The 24,325-nt window shown below is 50.7% G+C and overlaps 1 long non-coding RNA gene across 1 annotated transcript; it reads right to left on the reverse strand.

The window, feature by feature from the left end:
- Positions 1 to 13,114: 13,114 nt before the first annotated feature.
- On the reverse strand, positions 13,115 to 14,430 carry LOC110331119. The gene is made up of 3 exons (XR_002380998.1): positions 14,202 to 14,430; positions 13,776 to 13,991; positions 13,115 to 13,414 (listed from the first exon to the last, which is right to left on the reverse strand). It is a non-coding gene; the product is annotated as an uncharacterized LOC110331119 (long non-coding RNA).
- Positions 14,431 to 24,325: the final 9,895 nt, after the last annotated feature.

Raw genomic sequence — 24,325 nt, forward strand, 5'->3', positions numbered from 1 at the left:
CACCCTGCCCATGAGATGCACCCCCCCACCCCCCAGTTCAAACCAGGAGATCTAACTCTCCAAGAACAAAGCTCCTACCACGGCCCAGAGAAGCCTCCAGTTAGACAGTTGTAGGTGCTGTGCTGGAGCAGGTGGCAATAGCTGTAGACACTGGACAAAAGAGAGCCCTTGGGTAATAGCGCTTTGCAGATTTCAGTCTCTGCCAGCTCAAGCAGTCCGATGCATCCATCTCAGGGCCCAAAGCCATCCTACAAAGTTCATGACCAACTGAGGACTCCTCCGGCTGGCTGCCCCACCCTTCCTAGACCCTCTCTAGGGGGCTATTGAGGAAAAGCAACAGTGTGGATTTGCATGCCTATTGGGCTCCTTCTGGTTTCGTGGCCTTGGGTAAGTGATGCTGACTGTCTGACCCTTAGATTCCTCACCTGTGAAATGGCAAAGCAACGGTGGAGGGTTGAACGGAACAGTGTCATTCAGTACCCCGTCCAGGGCTGCCATAAAGCAGCTCGGTATAGTTATAGCTAGTACTGTCAAGTGGGCAGGGGTGGAGACCTAGGAGGCAAACCTCTGTGCACATCTGTGAGGAGCTTCTAGCGTAGGTTAACTGAGGTGGGAAGGAACCTCCTTCCTAAACCTGGCCGCACTAAAGAGGAGAAAGCCAGCTGACCAAGTTAGCCATCTGTCTGTCTCTCCCCACCTCCTGACTGGATACAATGTGACCTGCGGAGGACACACTTCTCTTCCGGAGGGAGGCTTTGAGTGATGAGCTTCTCTGAGCCTTACATTCCAGGTGTGTTGTGGGGTGGGACTCTGATTCTAGCACATTCTGCGCCTGTGTGAGGCCCAGGGCAGGAAGCCTCCTTCCCCATTAGCCACTCCTGAAACCTTCTACCCAAAGCCTGGGGTAGAAAGTATCCCTGTAGCCACTGGGCTGAGGCAGAACGGAATGCATCCCCTGAGGGGCCAATTTATGCAGCAGCTTAAGTATCTTTTAAAACTCCTTCCCATCCCTGAAGTTGTGGGAGGCAGTTGCTGCTGCTCAGGGCAGGAGCCCTTGCTTCTAAGGGTATCCCCTTGGGCGGCTGGAAAACTTGCTAGGAAAAGCTCTTTTTTTTTTTTCTCTTCCTTACATATTTTTTTTTCTTGATGACAGAATTCTTACTCTTACTTCGTCCCCTGACTTCCGCAGTTAATCAGGGAGCCATGGGAATTGGAGACCTCTAGTCCCTAGGGCCTCCGGAGGTCTCTTGTAGAGAGGGTTCTTAATCACCCTGTGGGCTCCAGATTTTTTTCTCTGCCCCTCCTTTCATCTCCCCTTAGTGTGATTTTTTTTTTCCTTCCTTGGCCAGCAGTCTGCTTGATACAGGGGACTTGTCTCAGTGATTCAACAGGTGCCTGTATCCTTTATCCAGAGGGGTGATGGCAACCAGAGTGCAACCTTCTAGAATCATTTCTCAGCCTGCCCTAAGACCTGGGTTGGGGGCTGCTTCTTCCTGGCTGGGGGAGAGGTGGTATCTGATCTCATCCTGACCAGCCCAGGAAGACTCTAAGGAGTGTGTGGTAGAAAGGAGATGAACCAGAGGGGGAATGGTTGGGAAGCCCTTTATCATACTAAGGGATGATTCAATGAAAACTAAGAGGACACAGCACCCATTTTCTTAAGCCCCAAAGCTATTCATCCTTAGGGTAGGAGGAGGGGGTTTGGGGTGGAGAAGTCTGAGGAACAGCCACTGGGAGAAGCCTTGTCAGGATCCCTGCAGGGAGACCCCATGTGCCTGCATTGTCCAGCCATCTCTGTGGGTCTGGTCTCCCCAGTGCTCAGAATTCTGTCTCCTGGGACAAGCAACCAGGTGTCAAGAATGCTCAGGATCTTTGTTTGCTGTTTTCCCCCCCATTCCCCCTCCCAATGTGTGTGTGTGTGTGTGTGTGTGTGTGTGTATACATCACACATAACCCTACCAGATATGACATCAGTGCTCACACTTGTGAGCATGTGTGTGATGTCAATAATTTCTCTCTGTCTCTCTCTGTCTGCCTGCCTGTGTCTGTCTGTCTTAGTTTTTGAGATAGAGCCTCTCACTGACCTGGATGCTTGCCCTTCCAGATAGGCTGGCTGCCCAGCAGACTCCGGGGATCCGCTCGTTCCCTCCCACGCCCACAAATGCCGGGGTTGCCTGGCTTCCACTTAGGGACCCGGGATTGGAACTCAGGTCCTCTTGATTTCCAGATAAGCACACTTACCACTGAGCCATTTTCCCAGCCCTAAAGGACTCTTGCATTTTCCAGAGATCAACTCATCTAACATCCCTGGAGGTCAGAAACCATTACTGTGTGCATCAGCAGCCTCCTTCCCCCTGGGCATGTGCTTGGCAGCATCACAGTCTGGGGCAATCGGGTAACTGGACAGAGGTGGAAGCGACATCATCTGTCCCTGGTAGTATTCGGCTGACCAAGAGTTAAGACCGAGGGACTGAAGAGGGGACAAGGATCTGCTCTATTTATACTTCACCTTGTGGGGGACATTTTGAAGCCTGGGTTTCTGGATGCTTCCCAGGTACTGGAGCCAGGATGGAGGGCAGGAGATGTCCACTGAAGGACAGAGACACAGAAACAGGCATCTATTGATTTCCTCTTGAATGGCAGGCACCAGGCCAGGCTCCCTGGGTTTGTTACCATAATGTAAGTGGAGCATGGTGGTCGAGGGATCTGGTTCTGGAACCCACAGAACTGGGGGGAGGGGAACCTTGGTTGGGTGGCCTTGGCCAAGGGCATTCACCAACCTAAGCCTTGAAGTACGACCAGTCTGCAGCCTTTCTCCATGAGCTTCCTTAACAAAGCTAGCTAGCCCCTCTATTATTAAGGACCATGTGACACTTTGACTGTGTCTTTATTTAGGGTAAACACAGCAGCCCAAACTCTGACACTTGATAGAATTTGCTCAGGCCACTATAGAACAGTGGTGTTTGGGGGGTTGGGGGTGTGGCTGGGGTGCTGTGGCGAGAGGTGTCATGGTAGTGGTGGAGGGCAGAGAGCTGGTACAGCTCCAGCTCATCTCAGACATCCTTTGGGGGAGGAAAAAAAATGAGCCCAGGACCAGAGAGGTGCCTTCCTGCCCAACCACATTGGCAAGGGCAAAGAGGTCTGGCTGCCAAGTGTCTGCCAACAGGCAGGCAGTCAGGTGGGGCTTTTCTTTGGAGCTGGGGAAGGAGTTGGAGATGAGTCTCCCAGCAGAAGTCTGCTGCAACGGGGCATCTTGGCATCTTTAACCTTGCAGGGCTTTGTCCTTCAGTCTCCTGGAGAGGTCGGGCCGGGGATGGTGAGAAGCCGTTGAGGGTTCTGCAGCCCCCACCGGCACTCACTCACTCACGGAAGAATTGACTCTGGATAAACAATTACAGTCTATTTACCTCGGACCATATGGTGTTGGGGAACAGGTGTGCGGTAATGAAGAGCCCAGCTCCAATTAAGCGTCTGGGAACCCGGCCGGATTCCCGCTGAATCTTTTGCTTGGGTTGAGGCCCATTTACAAATTCGAGCTAAAAGGAATGAGGTTCAGGGCAGGCAGAAGTGGTACAGTCAGGCTCCTGAGATGCTGGGCTGGGCTGAGCTGCCGAGCCCAAAATGAGGTCTGGGATAAGAACAAGTCTTTCTATTCCTGCTGGTGAGGTGGACGGAGCCCAGGGGGTCTCACTGGTTTTTTTGTTTTGTTTTGTTTGTTTTTTTCATTTTGTTTTTGTTTTGGGTGACAACATTAGATGTATCTAGGAGCTATGAAGGGAAACTTTATAGCCCTTGCTTTCTTGGCAAGACTATCCTTCTGTCTGGGGAGGGAAGTTTGGAGAATTCTGGAAGCCTGGAGCTTGGTATGTGTTCCACTGGGCCCTGTCCCTGGTCCTCTCTCCCCTTGCCTCGATTTCCAGAGCATCTAATCCACAGTTCTGTGTGTCCACTGTGTTGAGAAGACAACGGGACCATCTGGTGAGCTGTAGGGTCCGCACTGTTTATATTTCAAGGATATAGAAATGTAGATGTTCTAGTGAGGGTGAAGAACTAATGCTCACCTCATAAGAGTGTCATTTCAGGTACCTGAAAGGCAAGCAAACCTGATGGACTTCCCAGCCATCCCTGCAGACCTGCTCCAATCAAGTCTCCTTCTCTTTGGACCTTTCCCAAATGGCTCCAGGAGTCTGTAGCCATCTCCTTGGGGGCTGCAGGTTATTCCTGTCCATGCCTCTATTACTGCAATCAGGTGGTTTTGTAAACAGCTGCTTCTGTCCCTTCCCCCCAGGACATTGACCTTGTGCAGGGCAAGGAGCATAGGCTGTCTCATCTGCTGTTTGCAGCCCACAGCTCAGGGTCAGCGGCATGGGCGGAGGAGGTTTGCAGAGAGATAGAACAGATGGGCCTGAACCTCTGCAGTCAAGGCCTCCTGGGAACTTCATTCTGTGGCCTGCAGTGAAGACATTGTCCACTCCGGCCTGGCCCAGCCAGGAGATACTGTCCACTCTGGCCTCTGAAGGTAGATGAACAGTCAAAATGCAACTTGGGAGAGTGCCAAGGATTCAGAAGGGCCCCAGTGCCTCGTCAGATCTCGGAGCTGGGCAAGGTGCCCCTCGAAAGTGTTCTGGAGGCTGCAAACTGAGCCAAAAAGAAGATGAACAGCTCATGTCCCTGTGGTGGGTGGATGTGGGAGGGGGATGGAGGCACATGTCCGATGAATCTCTGTGTCAGATTTTACTGCACATAGATGAGGCTGTATGCACAAGGAGGATGTGGGGGGCATTGCCCGCCTCTTAGAAGCCCCAGGGTTGGCATCTGCGGCTGGTGAGGAGAGAAGGAGAAATGAGGTGAATTTTTTTTTTAAATTTTCTTTTGTTTTTCTTTGAATCTTGGCTGTATGCTGGCATTGGACTTGGCCAGTCAGAATTGGTGCCTTCTGCAAGGACACTCTCTGCCACCCTTCCCTGTGTCTTACTCATGGCCCGACCTTCCAGGGTATGTCTGTCCTTTCAGCCTTGGGGACACTGACCCACTGCCCGGACTCTCTCCTGCTCTGTCTGTTTATAAACTGGATGCCTCCCAATAGAAATGCCCTGCTGGGTTGCAAGCAAGCAATGGCTAGCAGGTGAATGCCAGGAAGTAAGGGTGTTAGAGGAAGGGCACACACAGTTTCTAGGGGTACTAAGTTTCTAGGAGGCAAGATTCTGGAAGCCTCCTGCCCTCCCTCCATAACACAGAGAATGGGAAGCAGACGAAAATGGGTTTTGAAGCGAGAAACAAATTGGATTTTTAAAAAATGCTCTGGTTCTAATGATCAGAGGGGTTATTCATAATCTTGCAGTGGAACGTCTGTCTTGAAATCTATGTTTCATGCTGACAGCTTTCCCCTCATGGGCAAGATCTCACACATGATAGGGCCATAAAACAAGGAGCTCAGCCAGCCCTGCAGCATATCTGATAAAGAAGACCCACTGGGCCCCTGTGAGGCAGGGCAAAGGGTACAGGGGGCCCTATGGTTCTCTCCCTGCCCAGCATGCCGTAGGCTTCTGGTGCTTTGCCCATCCTCCCAGTCTGCTAGAAGTTTCCAGAATGTCTGAGGACTATAAATCCCATGCTTTGCAATGGAAGAGGTCCATGACAAGCAAGTATAGAAAACACACAGAGCCCATGAGTGTTTCCCAGCTGGGAGGAGTCCATTCCCCTGGGCTTCTCTCTGCACAGTGGTTTTCACTTGGCTTTCTTTGCAGCTATAAAATGCTGGCCTCTCATCAGTATTTCCCAAACACAGGGTTGTCATGTAACCACACTCACTCACTAGTGTTACCAAGGACTTAATAACAGGAATGTATTCTGCCCAGGATCCGGAGATGACATGCTCACAATTCAAGCAACTGCAGGTCCCCCACCCCCACCTCTAACCCCCTCCCCCTTCTCCAACTCCCCTTCCCCCTCCAGCTCTCTTCCCCCAACCTCTCCCCAATCATATAACAGCACAGGCCAGTACCAAGCCTTCAACACAAGAGATTTTGAGGGTCATTTAAAAATCCAAACTCCAATCCTAATAGAGGAGTGTATCCACCCTCAGGAAGGTTGAGCAATGGCTCGGTCAGTAAATAACACATTCAAGAACTAAATGCATGCAGACTAAAATGTCAGGTCTAAGGACAGCTGGCAGAGTTTCCTGTCCCCTTTGGGATGGGTACCACTGAATTTCAGGTCAATGAGAAACCTTGTCTCTAAAGCAAGGTGATGGGGCTGGAGACATGCACAGATGAGAGCCTGTGCCGCTCTTGCAGAGGACACGGGTTCGATTCCCAGAATCCATATGGAAGGAGGGGCAAAGACCATTTTGAGCGGTTAAGGGATGCACTGGCTGGGGCCTGAGTACCTACAGGCGGTACTTGTTCCGGTGAACCTCATCAGCTCGGATGGAGAGCTGTCATTTGGAGCAACTCGAGTGCTTTGGATGAGTAGCTCCCATCCAAGGCTGCAGGCACCTGCCTGTTATAGCTGGAAGCTAATGGAGGGCCAGAGTGGCCCTCGCTGCCACAGGAGTCTGATATGGAAGGCAAAGGCAGATGGTGGGGGGGGGGCAGGGGGAGGGAGACACAGAACACAGTCATCCTGGCTCCCCAGGCCTGACTAGGAAGCAGAGCCACTTGGAAGCATGGGCAGGAGAGAGCAATCCAGTTGAGCAATGGTGACTGAAGCCAGACATTCTCTGGTTCAAAGGCAGGAGAGGGTGGTGGCTAATTTAGCAGTCCCTGGAGAGAAGCACACACTGGCTCTTTTGGCCTGGGTCCTAGCCTGGCCACCTGCTGTTGGTTTCCAAGGAACCTCTTGGCAGATTCAAGGATCAGACAGTAAAGGGCAGGAGGAAGTGGCTGGGCCAGTAAAGCGTTTGTCTTGAATACTTGAGGTCCTAAGTTGGATCCCTAGAATCCATGCCCCCGCCCCCACCCCACCCCCGAAAAAAAATGCTCATTATGATGGCAAACATAACCCCAGCACTGGATGGAACAAGATACAGACACACAGACTCCCTGGGGTTCTCCAACCAGCCGATCTAGCCTACTTTCATTCCAGGCTAGTGTCAAAAGGAAAATGGGGGAACTGGAGAGGTGCACAGATAAGAACATGGACTGCTCTTGCAGAGGACATGGGCTCAACTCCCAGCCCCCATATGGAAGCTCACAACCCTCAGAAACCACAGTTTCAGGGGATCCCATGGGCACACATGTGGTGCGTGTAAAGATGGATGTTGATGCCTGAAGGGCAACCTCCAAGGTTGACCTCTGACCTCTATCCACAAACAGGTGGCACACAAACTCACAGGAAAGTTAAAAAGAAAAAAAAAACAATCAAAAGAACCAACAGGTTCCTTTCCTGTCAGTCTGGGAGGGGCTGTTCATTCGTTTTTCTTCTTGGGCAGGCGAGAGATGACATTCTGGGTGACTATGCTACACACCCATGGTCCCGAGTCTCCTCTGGACCACTGGGCATTGTTACATAGAGACACTATGTAGCAAGTCTAAGATGCTTGGCCACAAGGAGCAACAGTAATAGAAGGGCTGGGTGGGTAACCCCAGGAGTCCAGTGCTGGGCTGTTTAGCCCATGCCAGCTTATTCAGTACCTGAGCCTGAGGCTTAGCCTTGTCAGAAGAGCTAATGGATAAATGCCAAGGGCATTGTAAAGGTCCCGTGAGACTGGTCTGGAGGAATGATTTGGAAAACAGGAATTCTGGGTAGAGAAAAGAATGTGACAGGGGAGGAGAGAGGCTAGAAAAGCTGTGTGGACCTTTTGACCAGGTGTGGTGACAGCAGGCAACTTCCTGGGAGCTCCTTAGAGGGTACTGTGCTGAATGAGGCTTAACCCCACCCTCCAGAGGCACTTAAACCTGGATCCACTGAAAAAAGTATCATAGAAGCATATGCCATGCTTAGAAAAAACGTCAAACAACTGCTGAGCCTGTCTATCCACACCGCCTGCCATTGCCTTGGGGCGGGATGGCTTGCAGATTGTTCTACCCAGAGCTGTCATTAACTAGGAGCAGGTAGAGAAAGGGTTGTGCCCCTCATAACCTGGTAGGGAAGCTGTGGGGAGCAGAGTTGTGGGAGAGCTCCCTTTCTAGAACACTCCTTAGAGTGGAACTCGAGTTGTGACCTTAAGTGGCCTTTGTGTTCTGGATTTTGCCACGCTCCACAATGAGCCTGAAGGTACGTCTCATGCCTCCGGTATTGCTGGTACTAAACTCTGCTCCCATCTCTGCCGCAGAGAACCTCCTCTTCTAATTCTCCATCCAGACAATGCACACTGGTCACTGTGGACCACCCAACATCTTCCCTTCCTCAGAAGGCCAGCACCCTGCTCATGCCCAGTAAACACACCAGTGGGCTCAGGGATCTAAGCCCTGGGGAAAAGGAGAGGGCTCAAGAATGTGTCTGTCTGTGGGAATGGGCAGAGTGGTGGTTTTAAAGATGACCCATTCCCAAAGATGTGTCAAGAGTTTTAACCACCAGAACCTCTTCCTCAGTTTGAGGCAATTTGTTACCACCGCAAAAGGAAAATGAAGAAATGTAACCTTAAGATTTGAGGGCGACTTAGTAAGAATTCTTGCTACTAAGCTGTGAGCTCAGTTCATTCTTCTGGTCCCACATGGTATAAAGAGAGAACTGGCACCCTTGAGTTGACCTTTGACCTCCACATGTGCGATGTGGCCCACTTCCCCCAACACACATACAAAAACAAATGCGATAATTGCTTTTAAAGAGCTAGGCTGTTCTGTATGGGATTGGAGACTGAAGAGGGGCCTTTGGTTGGGAGTTTTAAGAGGTCATCTTTCAGACCAACAAAGGAAGACATTTCTAGAAAGAAAGAAAAAAAAAAACAAAAAAACAAAAAAACAAAAAAACCCCACCCAGCAACAATGTGACTGCAACAGACATGGACCAGTGTGGTTCCTGTATCATTTGACTAAATGACTCATGGAGTTAGAGGTGTACTACTGTTCCTCGAGGGAGGGTGGGTCTGACAGGTGACCTTCCTCAGAAGACTGGGTCACCTGGGCATGTGTGCCAATTTCTGTGGTGGTTTAAATAGGAAAATCCCCCAAAGGCTGATAGATTTGAGTGCTTTAGTCCCCAGGGAGTGGTACTATTTGAGAAGGATTAGGAGCTGTGACCCTGTTGGAGGAAGTGTGTCATTGGCGGTGGACTTTGAGGTTTTCAAAACTCAGGCAAGAAGATCAAAAGTTCAAGGTCTGCTTGGACGATGAAGTGAGTTCAACCCCTACCTGGATCATTCTCTTGGGAACTTGGCTCAAAATAAAAAGTAAAAAAAAAAAAAAAAAAAAAAGGGATAGAGGGATAGGGGATGTGACTGCATGGCAGAATGCTTGCTTACTGTGCCTAATAAGGCCGTGGGTTCAATTCCCAGCACGGCAAAAGAAATAATGTCTCCGACACATGCCCTGGGGATGCAACAACGACCTTCTTTGTTGGGACCACTTGGGGTAGCTAGAACGGGCATCCTGGAGGATCATGGCCAGGGAGACCTGGAGGGTCTCATTCTTTAGAGTCACGTAGGCCCTGACAATTGCTGGACTCATCCTAGCTGGGTCCAAGGGTCTCGACGGGAAGGTACCGAAGGAGCCCTCGTGCCTTGTGCCAGACCCTGACATTCACCATCACCTTCAGTGCTCATGACAGTCCTGAATAGAATTCAAATATCCCTTCAGTTGTCACTCTGCATTTAAGAAAAGAGACCTGAGCAAGGTCAGGAGTGTCACACAGGCCAGCGGTCACTCGGCACTATGAGGAAGCTAGGATTTATGTGAGGCTGGTCTGATTTATGCAGAGCTTCACTGATTGGCACAATGCTATACAGACCTATAGAGTCCTGCATCCCCTTGAGAGGGTGTCCTGCCCTTGCTCGGGACTCCCAACCCTGGCAGGGCACTGCTGGACTCCCAGCATAGGCCAGGGTCCCTACTCATAGTCTCCTTTTAGAATCAGCCCCCTCCCCCTTCTCCTCTGGCTGGCTCCACACTTCAGAACTGAGGTCTGATGCTCCAGCTGATGGGTGAATGGACACAGGCTCTTCGTAAGCTTTTAATGCAAAGGGCCTGTTGAAAAGAATGGCCCAGAGGAGAGGAACATTGCTGCCCACACCTGTAGGCTTTGGGGTCAGTACTGGTTGGAAGGAAGAAACATATACTTGGAAAAAGAGGTTGGGTCCCAGGGAGAGGGAGGAATGTCCCCCTTTTGTTAGCAGTGAATATACCCTCGTGATGAGATCTTCAGTAAACAATAGTGACCCGTTTCCATACCTTCTGGACTCTAAACAGGTGATCTAGTTTCCCTGAGTCCCTTCTGTAAAGAGGTACCTCCTAATCATCCATCACCTGCATCACCTGCATCACCTGCATCACCTGCATCACCTGCATCATCTTCTGCTTTTCCATCTCCCCGGAGCCTCCCTCAGCCCTTTCTGGCTACCCGGTGTAGAAAACAAGAGTCTTTTTTTCTACCCTGGCAAGTCTGTTTCTTCTGGTGCTTTTGAGGTTGCAGCAGCTGAGCATAGTGAGATGGGTGCGCCAAGGATGGAGGTTCAGATGTGAGAGCAACTAGGGTTGATCCAGCTATACTGAGTGGCTCTGAGGAACATGTGTACACATTTTCAGACCACTGAATAGGAGACCAGGGTTTACTCAAGACCCTGTACCCCTAAAACAACATCACTGTAGATCCCCACCTTCGGAGCACACTGGGGCTATGTCTGGTGCTTTCTGAGAAGGACAATCCCTGCAGTGGTCCAGCCATAGCTCCATCCCTGGGGAAACTGGACAAATTCCTAGAAAGGTTTATCAGCCAATTAAGAGTGCCGCCAGTCCACTGCGGTGGCTCTAGCAGCAGTGGCTCGCCTCTTGCCAGGCAGCTTGGGCTGCTGGGAAGGTACAGTGCGTCCTAATTACACACTCCGTCGTGACAGGCGGTGTCAAAGATTAAAGGAATCAAACCCAGGGGCTCTCCAATACACCCTCCACCTCGAGAACCTGAGTGCGATTATGGTACCAAGGTAGAAGTTAGGAAGATGATTTTCCCTGGGTCCAAGCTGCATGTCAGCATCTTGTCTCAGCTACCTTGTCTGGGCTCCTCAGGTTCATTTGCTTTTTTGTTGGCACAGCTGAGCAGAAGAAAACAAATAAAACCCTTCTCCTGGTGTTGGCTTCCCCAGCTCCCACCCAGTGTTCCTCTAGATCCAGGGCTCTCCCTCTTCTTTCCTCTTTCCCCCTCCTCCTCTTCCTCCTTTCCTTCCTTCTCTTTCTCTCCCTCCTCCTCTCCCTCCCTCCTCCTCCTCTTCCTTCTCCTTTCTTTGTCCCTCCTCCTTTTCCTACTCCTCCCCTCCTCCTCTTTCTCCTTTCCTTCCTTCTCTTTCTCTCCCCCCTCCTCTCCCTCCTCTCCCTCCTCTCCCCCCTCCTCTCCCTCCTCTCCCTCCTCCTCTCCCTCCTCCTCTCCCTCCTCCTCTCTCTCCTCCTCCTCCTCTTCCTTCTCCTTTCTTTGTCCCTCCTCCTCTTCCTTCTCCTCCCCCTCTTCCTCTCCCTCCTTTCCTTCCTCCTCTCCCTCCTCCTCTTCCACTCCATTTCTTCTCCTCTCTTATATTGAGCTCCTCCCCTTTCCCCTCCCTGCACACCCTTCCCTTCCTAGCTGTTCCACTCTATCCTTGCTTATTCCTGCTTCTCTCGTCCCCCTCTTCTCCTCTCCCTTCTCAAATATTTATCAGGGTACAGAGAAGGACGCTACCCTGAGCTGCCATTTTTCTTTCTAACAGCGGCATTGACAGCCACAGCCTGGACAGAGCCCCCTTCTTGCAGCCCTGGGCAGGTGCTTCCATCGTATTGGCTACTGACCCCCATGATGTTATAATTGAATGGGAAAGCCAAGGGTCAAGGACTCAGTGATGTCTGGGGTCATGGGGCGCACAAGATTGGAACCCACAGGATAAGCTCAGACAGTCGTCTGCAGAGTTGCTCTTACCTAGCCTACCCCGGGAAGGAGAGCAGATTCCGAGAGCATCTTCACTAACAGATCACTGGGCATCAGTGAAGTAGGACCAGGATGCCAGGCCCACTGCTGATACTGATGGGCTCTGACTGACTTCGCTACCATGGCTGTAGAGCATCTTCTCTGACTTGCTTCTACAATGAAAGTCATGCACTTTGTGTGCCCTGGGGTAAAACAGTGGCTGGGAAGGAGACCAAACCTATGTATCCAAGGAGAGACTTGTACACTGCCCCCTAGAGGTCATGTGGCTTACCTGGAGTCATCTGGCCGAATGGAGCCAGAGCCCAGCTCTCCTGCCTTCAAGCTTGTGAGTCCTTGGTCACTCCTCTGAACCTTCAATGTCTCCAGAACCTTTGGCAAAACCCAAACCTTGGGAGCCCGGTGCAGTTCCACGGTACCATGGTAACAGAGGCAAGACCGGGGTTCCACCCCAGAACAGCAAAAATAGCCCAAACCTCTGAGAGAGGCGTCCAGTGGTGACAGAGTCCATTTATGAGGAGAGAGACTCAGAGTGGGTCGGAGGAAGTGGTCGCCAGCCTGGACAGTGGCTTCTGCTTCTGAGGGTGTGAAGACACACTTTGGAATGGCTGAAGTGACCTCTGCACCTCACTTCTCCGGGGATGCTATCCATGTGGGAGGGGTGCAGGAGGGAGGAGGAGCTTCAGAACACACCCCTTTCTGACCTGCTCCCTCCCATTTCCATTCTGCACATTTACAATAGAGCATCGGGGAGGGATTCAGGGCTGGAAGTGGCCATTAGAGGAAAGCGAGCAGCTGCCCCTGTTAATGTGGAGTGTCTCTATTACCCTAATAACTAACCACTTAATAACTGGCTTCCCCGCTAATTCTAATTGAAACACAGAACGATATTTCCTGGTGGAGAGTGGCAAGCTCCAGACTCAGCAGACATCTCCAGGGGCCCCCTGGCTTCATATGGAGAAAGCTAGGGGCTCCTCGGGTATTCTGTTGGGAGGGACGAAGGCAACAGATAGCAGCTTTTGTACTGCTGCCAGGAACCGCAGTTGATGATAAAAGCTATTAAAGGTCAGCTGGGAATAGAAAACTATTTATGCTAAATGTCACAGATTAAGCTGCAGAATGGGTCTCAGGTGGGGGGCAAAGGGCGAGGTGAGGAGCGGTGGTCACCCAGCTGCCTCTTTAGGGGCCTGAAGGTCAGATGTTGGTGGCAGGGAGAGTGGAGGCCGGGTGGGGCAGCACTTGATTTGTGGCTCCCTCTAGCTTCAGGAGGCAGGTGAACATCAGCGGCCGCAGGTGACTGGCCAGGCTGGCTGCCTGTCAGGGTTGCTAGGCGACCTGAAGTTAGCCGGAGCCCATCTCTCTCCTGTTATTGCTGAAGGGTAACAGGGTGTTTCCAAGAAGGCAAATGAGATAGGACCCCAGGACATTGTGAAGAACGTTGGGCAGCTGGTTGTGGGGAGGGAAGGGGGATGAAGGGAGGGGGAAGGGGTTCAGGCTCTTCTAGAGCTGTTTAGGAATGTGGATGGGTTGGGGGGAATGGGCCAAACTGTGATCTATTCAGTCAGAAGCAGAAGGTTGTAAGGGACTGTCCACCTCTTACCTTTATTACCTCCCCATTTTTGAAGCTGGGCATTGAAGGGCTCCTATTGACTGGGGTTGGAGAAGCTTTGTGGGTTTGAGTCAGGTTCTCAAGGGCAGCACCAAGAGATGTAGGGACCTTGGTAACATCCCACCTCGCATGAGTGCTGTTCTCTTTATCCGGACATGAGCATCCTGCACAGGTGCCCTCATTGTGCCTCTTGAATGAGTCCATCCTCAAGCTGGCAGGTCTAAGATGCCCCCTGGACTTCGATTCCAAAGTCCAAAGCATGTGTATGGTAGGGTGAGGTGGAAACCTTGCTTCTCTGTTCTTCAGCTTCCTGCCCCACTTCTGGGATGACCAGCCACTGCTGTGTGTACAGGAAATGCAAGCCCATTCTAAAATCCAGACATGAGACAGAAGGTGAATCTAGTCAGGGAGGGAATTGGCTAAAAATGAGGATAAAGAAACGCCACCCCATGGTGTACTGCGCCTCTAAGTCAAGTCATAGGAAGGTGACCAGCGGTCCAAAGTACCCTGCAACGGTCTTCCTAAGTTAGTGAGGGCCTTCTGAAGGGACCTGAAGGGGAAATCCTGCGACTGTCTCCCACCAACAACCCCAGAATGGGGAATGGACCCTCCCCTGCTCACTCTGCCCACATGGGATCTGACAGCAGAATGGAAGTGGCTTGGCCCAGAAGGGTGACAGGATATAGTCAGATTGATAGGTATCCCTGGGGCCCTAAGAGTGTAAGTACTGTGACAAGATGGTAGAGTGAGTAAGTCAGTAGGAGGTAGAGGAAGGACTCTTAGAGGCAGACAGAACAAGGTGGGGCGGGGCTGTTATCCATTATGTATTCACAACTGATCTGCATCAACTCAGTGGCCAGCCCTGAGGCCATTGTTAAATTAGACCATGAACACTACCCTTGATTTGGAACCTCATTCGGGACAGGAAGGAAAATGTGTCCCCAAACAGTTATGCTATGCTAAGGGTGGCCTCGGATCAGTGAGAAGCAGGACCTAGTGTTTGGGTAGGACTCTCTTGGGAGTTAAAAGGGAGGAACGGTTTGATGGGCAAAGAACTGGGCCAGCAGGAGAGGGTAGGAGTCTGTAAAGTGTGTCTCCACCTGATGCAAAGGACCTCAACTCCTGTACTGAAGGAGTTCATTCAGAACAGAGATGGGAGAGGGGAGCGGGCAATAGAGAGAGAGAGGTGGGGGAAGTGAGAGTAAGGAGGAGGAGAGGAAGGGAGGGGAGGAGACGAAGCCCATGGGTGCTGGGTAGGAGAATTTGAGCACCTGGCTTGGACTTTGGAAAGAGTATTCTTGAAGCTTCTGGGGGGACCTGCTAGACAACAGTTCTCAGCCTTGCCAGCATCAACACCATCCGAGGGCCTGTACAAACAGATCGCTGGCCTCCACCCTGAGAGTGTCTGACTTCTTAGTCTAGCCTGGGGTGGAGAACTTGGATTTCTTACCAACCAGCTCCCAGGTGTTGATGTGAGTTCAAGATCTACTGTGTTCAAGACAGAGGAGGGTGGATGAAGGGTGACAGGGTACAAAGAGACAGGTGGGAGAGAAATGAATGACATTGGGGTGATGAGGAGCTGAGGCCAGGCCTGTAGCCTGTTGCCAGCAGCCTGGTGACATAGTGGCAAGGGGTGGGGTATGGCCCAGATGTGACAAGTGGGTGGCAGACATGTGACATGATTTCAGAGGAGCTGAAGCAGCGGATGATGAGAGCAGCAAGGAAGGACAAGGCAGGGAATGTGGCGACAGGGACCTAGGTAAGGCTAGGGCCTTCGTGGCTGCACAGGCGGGCAGCCATGCCAGGGCTCTTTAAGGGCATATGGATACAGACAAGGGGGTCCTTGGGACTGGAGTTGCAGCTTCGGCTGGGCCCGGGTACAAAGGTCAGAAGCACACAGTGGAGCTGAGGAGATGGCTCCAAGTGCTTGCCTCACCCTGAATGCCACCCCAGACCCCATGTAAGACAACAAGAATGACAAGTGAGGTATATCATTCTGTGCCTGTCATCCCAGGGGTGGGGAGACAGAGACAGGCGTATCCCTTGGCTCACTTTCCAGGCAGCCTAGCCTCCTTGGTGAGTTCCAGGCCAGTGAAAGAGGCTGTGTCCAAAAAGAGATGAATCGTTCTGGAGGAATGATGCCTGGGACTGTCCTCTGGCCTCCACACCCACAGGCACACAAGTCCTGTGCACACACAGACACTCACAGGCATGTATGTGCATATATTCTTTCTCTGTCTCTGTCTGTCTGCCTGCCTCTCTCTGTGTCTCTGACTCTGTTTCTCTCTGTCTCTGTCTGTCTCTGTCTCTCTGTCTCTCTGTCTCTCTGTCTCTCTGTCTCTCTGTCTCTCTGTCTCTCTNTCTCTCTCTCTCTCTCTCTCTCTCTCTCACACACACACACACACACACACCATGCAAGGGCTGTATATGTAGCATGCCAGGTCAGCAGAGGCGATGGCTTGAGCCTCACAATCAGGAGGTACAAGCACTTTGATGCTGACTTCTGATTTTCAGTCCAGCCTTACTTAGAGTCAGAGCCCTGGTAGCCCAGACTCTGCATAGCCTTACCCCCAAACCTGGTTTCTGACCTGCCTGATGTCTGCAGGAGGGGATAGCTCTGGGAAGAGTGAGAATCTTTAGGGACAGGACAGCAAGCAGTTTCTCCAACTGCTTTAGGTAGGCACCCAGGAGCAGACAATTGGACAAGCAGATAAGGTGTAAGAGACAGTTGGGGGGCATGCAGCCCAAACTCACCCACAAGTTCTCCCAGTAAGCAGATAACCTCCCATTGTGACTTCTGTTCCCAGTGCAAAGTTCTGATCTTTTTACTGGCCAGACCAGCTAGACCAGTGTTTCTCAACCTGGAAGGTTGCAGCCCCCACAGTGTCAGATGTCCATATTATGATTCGTAACAGTAGCAAAATTACAGTTATGAAGTAGCAATGAGATAATTTTATCATTGGGGGTCATGACAACATGAGGAACTGTATTAAAGGGTCACAGCATGAGGAAGGTTGAGAACCACTGAGCTAGACAGTATTTAAACCACACAGAATATTTGACTGGGGCTTAGGGACAACCCTATCTAGACCTTGTGCTGCTTAGTCATGTCTTAGGTACACGCTGCTTGATTCATGCTGGTTTCCCAGGTATAGCCTGAGTCTGGGTCTTGGGCCACTCACTAACATATGGACACAAGCATGACTCTCTACCCTGTTCTTTACTCACACACACACACCTAAGTTCTCACTTGAGAATGAGCAGAATAGCCCCTGGTTGAAACTACTCTCGCAGGAGTGCAACACAAACACTTGTTTTGGGCCCACGGTGAGATACCTATTTCCTGAGTGTTCTGAGTCCTGGCACGCAGCTCCCCTGGGACCTGGGTCTTGAATAGTTTTTGCTTCTGACTGACTCTGTGTGTGTGCATGCATTCATGTGTGTGCATGTATGTACATGCATGTGTGTGTGCATGCCTGTAGAGGCTAGAGATATATGTCAGGTCTCTGCTTCAGTCAATTCTCCACTTAATTTTTTGAGATAGGGTCTAACTCTAGGATCTGGTGATCACCAACTAGGCACCACTGACAGGCCAGCAAGCTCCAGGAATCCTCCTTTCTCTACCTCCACAGCCCTGGGGTTACAGGCACATGCTGTAGTGCCCAGAGTTTTTATGTGGATGCCGAGGACCTATGCTAGAGTCTACATCCTTGTGCAGCAAACTGAACTATCTCCCAGCTCCCTAGCTTCCACTGTCTGCAATCCCAGTCCCATTCCCTCAGGCTCTACCATCTCCAGTTCCTTGTCTTGGTTGGAGTTTCCCTCCTTTCCCCTCTCCTCCCCACACTGAGCAGCCTGCTGGCCCTTAAGCATGCGCACACCATCTCTCCCAGCATTGATAGTGACACAGACACATCATCCTAAAGTCCAGCTTCATCATGCTGCAGCTTTCACGACAAACCTCCTCCCGAGGCCATGGGACAGGACTTTAGAAGAGGATGTGCAGGATTCTGGCAGTCAGGGGAGTTATCTTGGAGTGAGAAACTTGGAAGGTGAGAGTCAGTGGAGAAAGAGGAGAAATGATGAAGGCAAACTCAGATGGGCCTCTTGGGTGTCCCAAGTGGCAAGGCTCTCTCCAGTGAAGGGTTGTTCCCTGCCAGAACAAGGCTCACTGCAATCCTGGGGCCAGCAGGTCAGAATGGATACTCAAGAGCATAATTAGAAGGGAGAAGAGATGGCAGTAGGCTTGGGAGAAGAGGATATAAACCTTCAGGGCTGTCCCACTTTTTGATTTCTCTGGGCTATGCTGTCATCAACAAAGTTCACACTCAAAGACCACACAGTTGGGCTAGGCAGATGACTCCACAGGTAAAAGTGTTTACTATGCAGGCCTGATGACTTGATGACAGTCCCCAGAACCCACTTAACAATCTGGATGTGGTGGCCTGCATCTACAAACCCAGCATCCTGTGGTGAGACACAGGGTGAGGCCGGAGAGTTCCCCAGGAGCCAGCTGGAGAGCAGAGCAGCAGAAAAGCAAAGGTCCTGTCTCCAAAAGAAGATAGACAGAAAGAACTAGCCGAGGCGTTGTCTGAAGTGGAAACTTCTGGCTTCTTTGGAAAGGAAGTTATGTCAAATGATGCTTTGCTGGGGCTCACAGATGAAACGATGTTTTGCTATAGCAGACGGGTGAAAGGACATGTGATGTTTAGAGAGAATATAAATATGACCCCACAGACAGTGGGAGCTTGAGAATTGGTTCCCATTGCTCTGCCTTGCTATTCTTCACTGATGTCATGCATGTATTGGTTCGCCTTACATTGCATTTGCTGAGCTTCATTTGAGGTGACTCCATAGAGAGAAACCCTACAAAGAACTGCTCGTGAAGTTCCTGCGGCTTCTTGTAGCTTAAGCGGTGGACCTGGGCAGGTTGGTGAGCCTTGCGGTTTCTTCTGGATTGAACTGATTTGTGAGTGGTGATTGCTGAATGGACTGGACTGCCTCTGCTGGTTCATGTTGGTGTTCTGCTACAGTACTGGACTGCTGATATTTGAGCAATGAAGATTGGAATCTCTCTAAAGAACTACTTCTAAACAACTCTACTTCTCCCCCACCTCAGACCATGTCCTAATAATGTTTTCCCCACTACCTCTGGTGGGTGGTGGGCTGGAGGAGAGGTGGAAAAATGTGTGCCTACAGTTGTCATCTGATTTCCACATGCATACAGTGGCACACACATATATCTGTACTGACATACTCACCTCATACAGGCACACAATAATAATACTATTTTTTTAAAAAACAACACAATCAGATTATTAAAAGAGTTGCAAAATAAATAATCAATCTGATACTGGGACAACCAAGTTTATCATTTTGTGTTGAGCTGCATTCATAGCTATCCTGGGGTGCACGTGGCCCTTGGACTGCTGGTGGGACACCCCCTAAGCTTTCTTACAAAGAGCATTCTTAGAAGTCCCCCCCTCCTCCAAGTCCTGCCCCTGGAGGCCTGTGCCAGCCAGCTCCCACTGCAGAGCACTCCTCATTCCCACGTAGTCTGAATTCATTACCTTCGTGACCCTGGCAGGAAGGAGCGGTGATTATTATCAATTTGGAGACAGGAAAATGGAAATGCTCAGAGTTCAATACCTGGCAGGAGATCACAAGAACTCTGTGTCCCTACAGCTCATATTCACATCTACAGCAGCCTCAAGGCCAAGCACAGCCCCTGCTGGGAGCCACCTGGGCTAGTGGAGGGCTGGATCATTCCCAGAAGCCCTTACCCAAGGCACTGAGGACTCTCGAACTGACACAGCAGCTGTGTCTCCCAAGTCAGCTTCTATGCTGGCAAACCCTGATTCTGGGGTCAGCACTGCCCCCCCCACTTGTCTTTATCATTTTCCTGGAACACAGCTGTGTCCTCCTGTGGTCGTACCGTTCTTGCCTGCACTCTGCACAGTGCCCAGCTGAGTGGGTACAGCAGGCACTGAGCAGCCCGCAGGGCCAGGATTTTACCATTCATTCGTTTTCACAATGTTGTCTGAGCCTGGGCGGCTGCTTAATAAAAATACCATAGGCTTGGGTCTCAGGTTTAGCAACTGACATTCAAAGCTCAATATTCTGAAGGCTGGAATGTGATATCAAAGTGCTGGTATGGGGAGGGGAAGGAGAAGGGGAAGGGCGAAGTGCAGCTCTCCCCTCTAATGTGGTTATCTGGAATGTTTGTTTTGTGCTTCTATGGATGCGTGCATCCGTGCTCGTGTGTGCAACTAGCATGCCAACAGCACACATGTGGAAGTCAGAGGATGACTTGAGGGAATCAGTTCTCTCCTTCTGCCAGATGGAACCTGTAGATGGTTACCAGGCTTGGTGGCAAGCATCTTTACCTGCTGAGGCATCTAGCCAGCCTGGGGTCTGCCTTTTCTTATAAGGACATTGATCCCACCTTAAGGGGCCCACCCTTTTGATACCAATAAAGTCAAATCACCTTCTAATGCTCCATCCCTAACCATCACGCAGAGCATTAGGTTTTGGAGAGGCCTGCGTTTAAAGGAGAAAACTATTGGTTCATAGCTCGAGTGGGATCTCCTGCCTTTAACAAAAGCAGCGGCTTACCAGCTTCTAGCAGAGCTCAGCTAAGCTTGTGGCCTTAATGTGCAGATAATGTGCAGATGCACACATGCTGTGCGTGTGTGTCTGTGTGTGCGTGTGTGTGTGTGTGTGTGTGTGTGTGCGTGCATGTGTGCATGGGTGGAAGGCCTCTGACACACAACTCCTTCTCTCGCCTCTGTCCCCTCTAAGAAGCAGCCATGGGCGTGGTGTGAGCAAAGCTCTTCTCTCAGAGGGAACTGGATTCCAGGCTTTTAGGACCATCAGTGTTGCTGCTTCTGCTGATGCTGCCACTGAAATTTAAGTAATTTTCCCCTAATTAAGCAATTATCTCTAAAATAGCTGTTCTCCCAGCTCCGGGAACTTCTTGTGGAGGTTGGGGAGCAACAAGATGGGGGTGTAGCATTTGGGAAGCCCCAGATATAGATTCACCCTGACTGTGTGCTAGTTACCCTGTGGAGCCAGGGCCACAGCAGCAGCATGTGTGACAGCTGTAAAGGTGGGTGTGGAAACTGGCCCGCACACACACACACACACACACACACACACACACACACACACACAGGTGGAAAGCGAGTGAGTTAGCAGGCAGCTGTACAGGGGAGCTGAGTCCACAGGGGACCTGAGAGCTGGATTCTAGGGAGAGACTGAGGAAGCTTAGTTAGGATAGAAGGGACAGGCAACTCCCTGTCCCAGAGGGGACAGCTACCTCCCCATAGTCCTAGGTCACAGAGGGAGGAGGATGGCATAATCTTCTTCTATAAGCAGAGTACGCACAGACCCCCGCAATCCCTTCTGGAAGACAAATCCATGGCCACAGCTAGGACAAGCAGGTTGACAACAGGATGGCCAGCAACACTAGAGAGACACAGCACAGCCTGTGCAGACCAGGCTGGCCTCGAACTCACAAAGATCTGCTTGCCTCTGCCTCAAGAGCGTTGGCCACTTTGGTTTTTGAGGAAGCTTCTCTCACTGAGACCTAGAGTGGACAAATTAGGGTAGGTTGTCTGTCTAATGTGCCCCAGGGATTTTCCTGTCTCCCTCCCCAGGGCAGGGGACTACAAACACAGGTCACCATGCCTGGCTCTCTTTTTTTTTGTTTTTGTTTTTGTTTTGTTTGGGTTTTTTTTGCATGATTTCTGGGGATTAAACTCAGGTTTTCGTGATCTTATGGAAAACACTTTCCAAACTGAGCCATCTCTCCAGTCCAGAGGCTGCTTAAAAAAAAAAAAAAAGAAAAAAAAAAAAAGACAGCTGTTGGCAGAGGTGGACTTTGCAGTAGGTAGAAAGATCTCAAAGGAATCCATGGCTCACCAAGCTGTGGCTTGTTCTACAGCCGGGTGCCTCCACCCTGCCCACGGAGCAGCAGCCTGACCTGAGTAGGTCTTTTTGTGGGAAACAGGACCACAGAGCTATCCTTCCATTTGCCTAACGGAAAACACAGTGCAAGAGATTATGAGCAAGCAGGAACAGAGAGTGGGAAAGGAAAATCTGGGTCCCCTAGGGGCAGAGCTAGACACAAGCAAGATGTGCAAAGACTACTGAACTCCAGTAGGAGGCTCACTTCCCAGGGTTCTTATAGACATCAGCATCCCTGTTAGGTGGTAGTCCTAAAGAAACGCTCTTTTGAGCTTGTTCCTGGGGAGGAAAGGGGAAAACAGATGCACCATCTCAGTCTCTACCAGATTGGAGTTTGGCGCGATGTTTTACCAAGTGGATAGATACTCCTTTCGGTTGCGGCTCCGTCAATCACACCAGGGGCCTTCCTAAGAGAGCAGGACATAAGGCAGGAGGAGGGCTAAATAGGAAAAGGGCGTGGCCATGCAAATCTCTAGCCGCCTTGTAAAAGAAAGCAGACTGTGGTGGCTAGTGGATGTAATCCTGGTACTAGGGAGGCAGGCAGATTCCTGCGGCTTGCTGTCGAGCCCACCTAGCCAATCAACCAAAAGATGTTACCTCAACAAGATAGGATGGCATCCTGAGGAAGGACAGAGGAGGTTGACCTCTGACTCCATGCATAAATATCTGCATGCGTGCGCACAGGGTGGGGGGGAAGGGTTCTGAGAACTCTGCTGAGGACAAGTAGAAGATCTAGGAAGCTTCAAAGCTTCGAAGTCAGATACCCAAAAATCGTCGCCGTGCCCTGCACCTGGCTACAACCGCCAGGCTTCTGTGTAAGGCCAGACCCAGGGAGTCTGCAGCCTGCAGTAAATAAAAGCTGCTCAGAGTTACACTGTATTTATTTATTCTCCAGCAGTGCGGTGGGGCCTGCATAAAAAGAAAGGGCATCACATGCAGAGACCATAAAAAGAGAGTTTGGTTTTATGCAGTGGTAACTTGGGGAATTAATTCCCGGCTGGCAGAGGTCGAATGACAGTAACTGAGTGTTAAGCAGGTGCAGAGAGGCCCCTGGGGAGAAAGGGAAAGAGGGAGAGGCCGCTGGGCTGACAGAGCTGAGTGGAGCCAGGGTGAGACCTGGGCAACAGCAGAGTGCAGTAGAGATGGGGCCTTGAAGAGCGGTCACCCCAGTAGTGTTTTGGAAATTTTGTGTACATGCTTATTTCCCTCAGAGAAGGTCCTTGTCTGTGGCTGAATAACATTTTGACAAATTCTGATGGTCCAGGGTGATGTAAGGTGTTATGGGATCTGGATAGTACAGTGAGTAAGAGCTCATGTTTTGCAGGAATGGGGATCTGAGGACCTGAGTTTGAACCCTCAACACTCACAGACAAAGCTGGATGTGGGAGCTAGAGAGCTCAGTGGTTAAGAGAATTGGCTGCTTTTCCAGAGGACCCCTGCTCAAATCCCAGCACCTACATGGTAGCTCACAACTGTAAACCCCAGTTTGAAGGGATCCGATGCCCTCTCCTGATTTCTGTGGACACCCAGACAAGCATGTGAACACTCAAACACGTAAAATAATATAATACATTTTTTAAAAATGTATTCTTAAGTTCTATTTGCACAATGCTTGTAACCCCACCATTGTTTAGGGTACATACAGGTAGATCCTGAGAGCTCAGTGGCCAAGCAGTCCAGCTAAAAGGCTAAGTTTCCCATTCAGCACGAGACCGTGTTCCTGGCAAGGAGCTAGAGAGCTATAAAGGAAGGTACTCAAGTATCACTCTGGCATTTATACACACACAGGGTCACACGTGCAAGTACATATATGTACAGACACAACACAACACACATATACAAAAGGAGTCTGGGGAGGCTTCCTGGAGGAGGTGACTTGTTTTTGAAGAATGAGTAAGACTCATGTGAATGGAGGCTTCAGGGCCAGTGAGGAAGGAATAGCATGGAATCTAGTTAGCAAGGCCACTAGACATGGCCTTGACGCCTGGCACTCTTGTGGTACCTGGACAACCTTAAGGTTCTCTCCCAAGTATGTCAGGCCAAATTCAGGGTTCTGGATCCCATAGGAAGAGGAACTCGAGCAGTCATACCTGTTCAGCTGCAGTGTCCCTTCATGACCCCAGAGCAGGAACTGGCGGCTACTTTGGCAGACGGCAGCAGCCCTCCTTTTGAAGGCACTATGCTAACTGGGTCAGAACCCAGGCATGGGAAGATCAGTGAACTCTCTTCAGAACTCAGCCAGGCACCAGAACAGAGGCACCCGAGAGAAATCTAACAGGATCCACACATGCGGTTTTAAATCTCTGATAACCAGTTCATAAAAGTAAAAGGAAGCAGGTGAAACCATCGGTAATAGCATACTTTAGTTGGCTCAACACACGGAAAAACATTATCAACTCAGCGCATAATGATTCCCAAGGAATTATTCATAAGCTCTCCTGCGTTCCCTTTTCCATACAAAATCTCCAACCTCCGGTGTGTATCTCGCTGACCCAGTTCCTGGGGCTCTGTGGCCACTGCATGGGATACAGAAGCCATGGCTCACCTCTGCCACACAGTTCAAAGACACAGTTTCCAGTGAACTCTTTCAGCGCACACATCTGGAAATCAGGCAAGGGGTCTTGGGCAGGTCCATGGGTGACTTAGGATGCTGTTGATGTTTGTCCTGGTAGTAAGATGTTTGATCTCTCTCTCTCTCTCTCTCTC

The sequence above is a fragment of the Mus pahari genome, chromosome 14 (assembly GCF_900095145.1).
Source record: "Mus pahari chromosome 14, PAHARI_EIJ_v1.1, whole genome shotgun sequence".
In the NCBI taxonomy this organism is placed as follows: domain Eukaryota; kingdom Metazoa; phylum Chordata; class Mammalia; order Rodentia; family Muridae; genus Mus; species Mus pahari.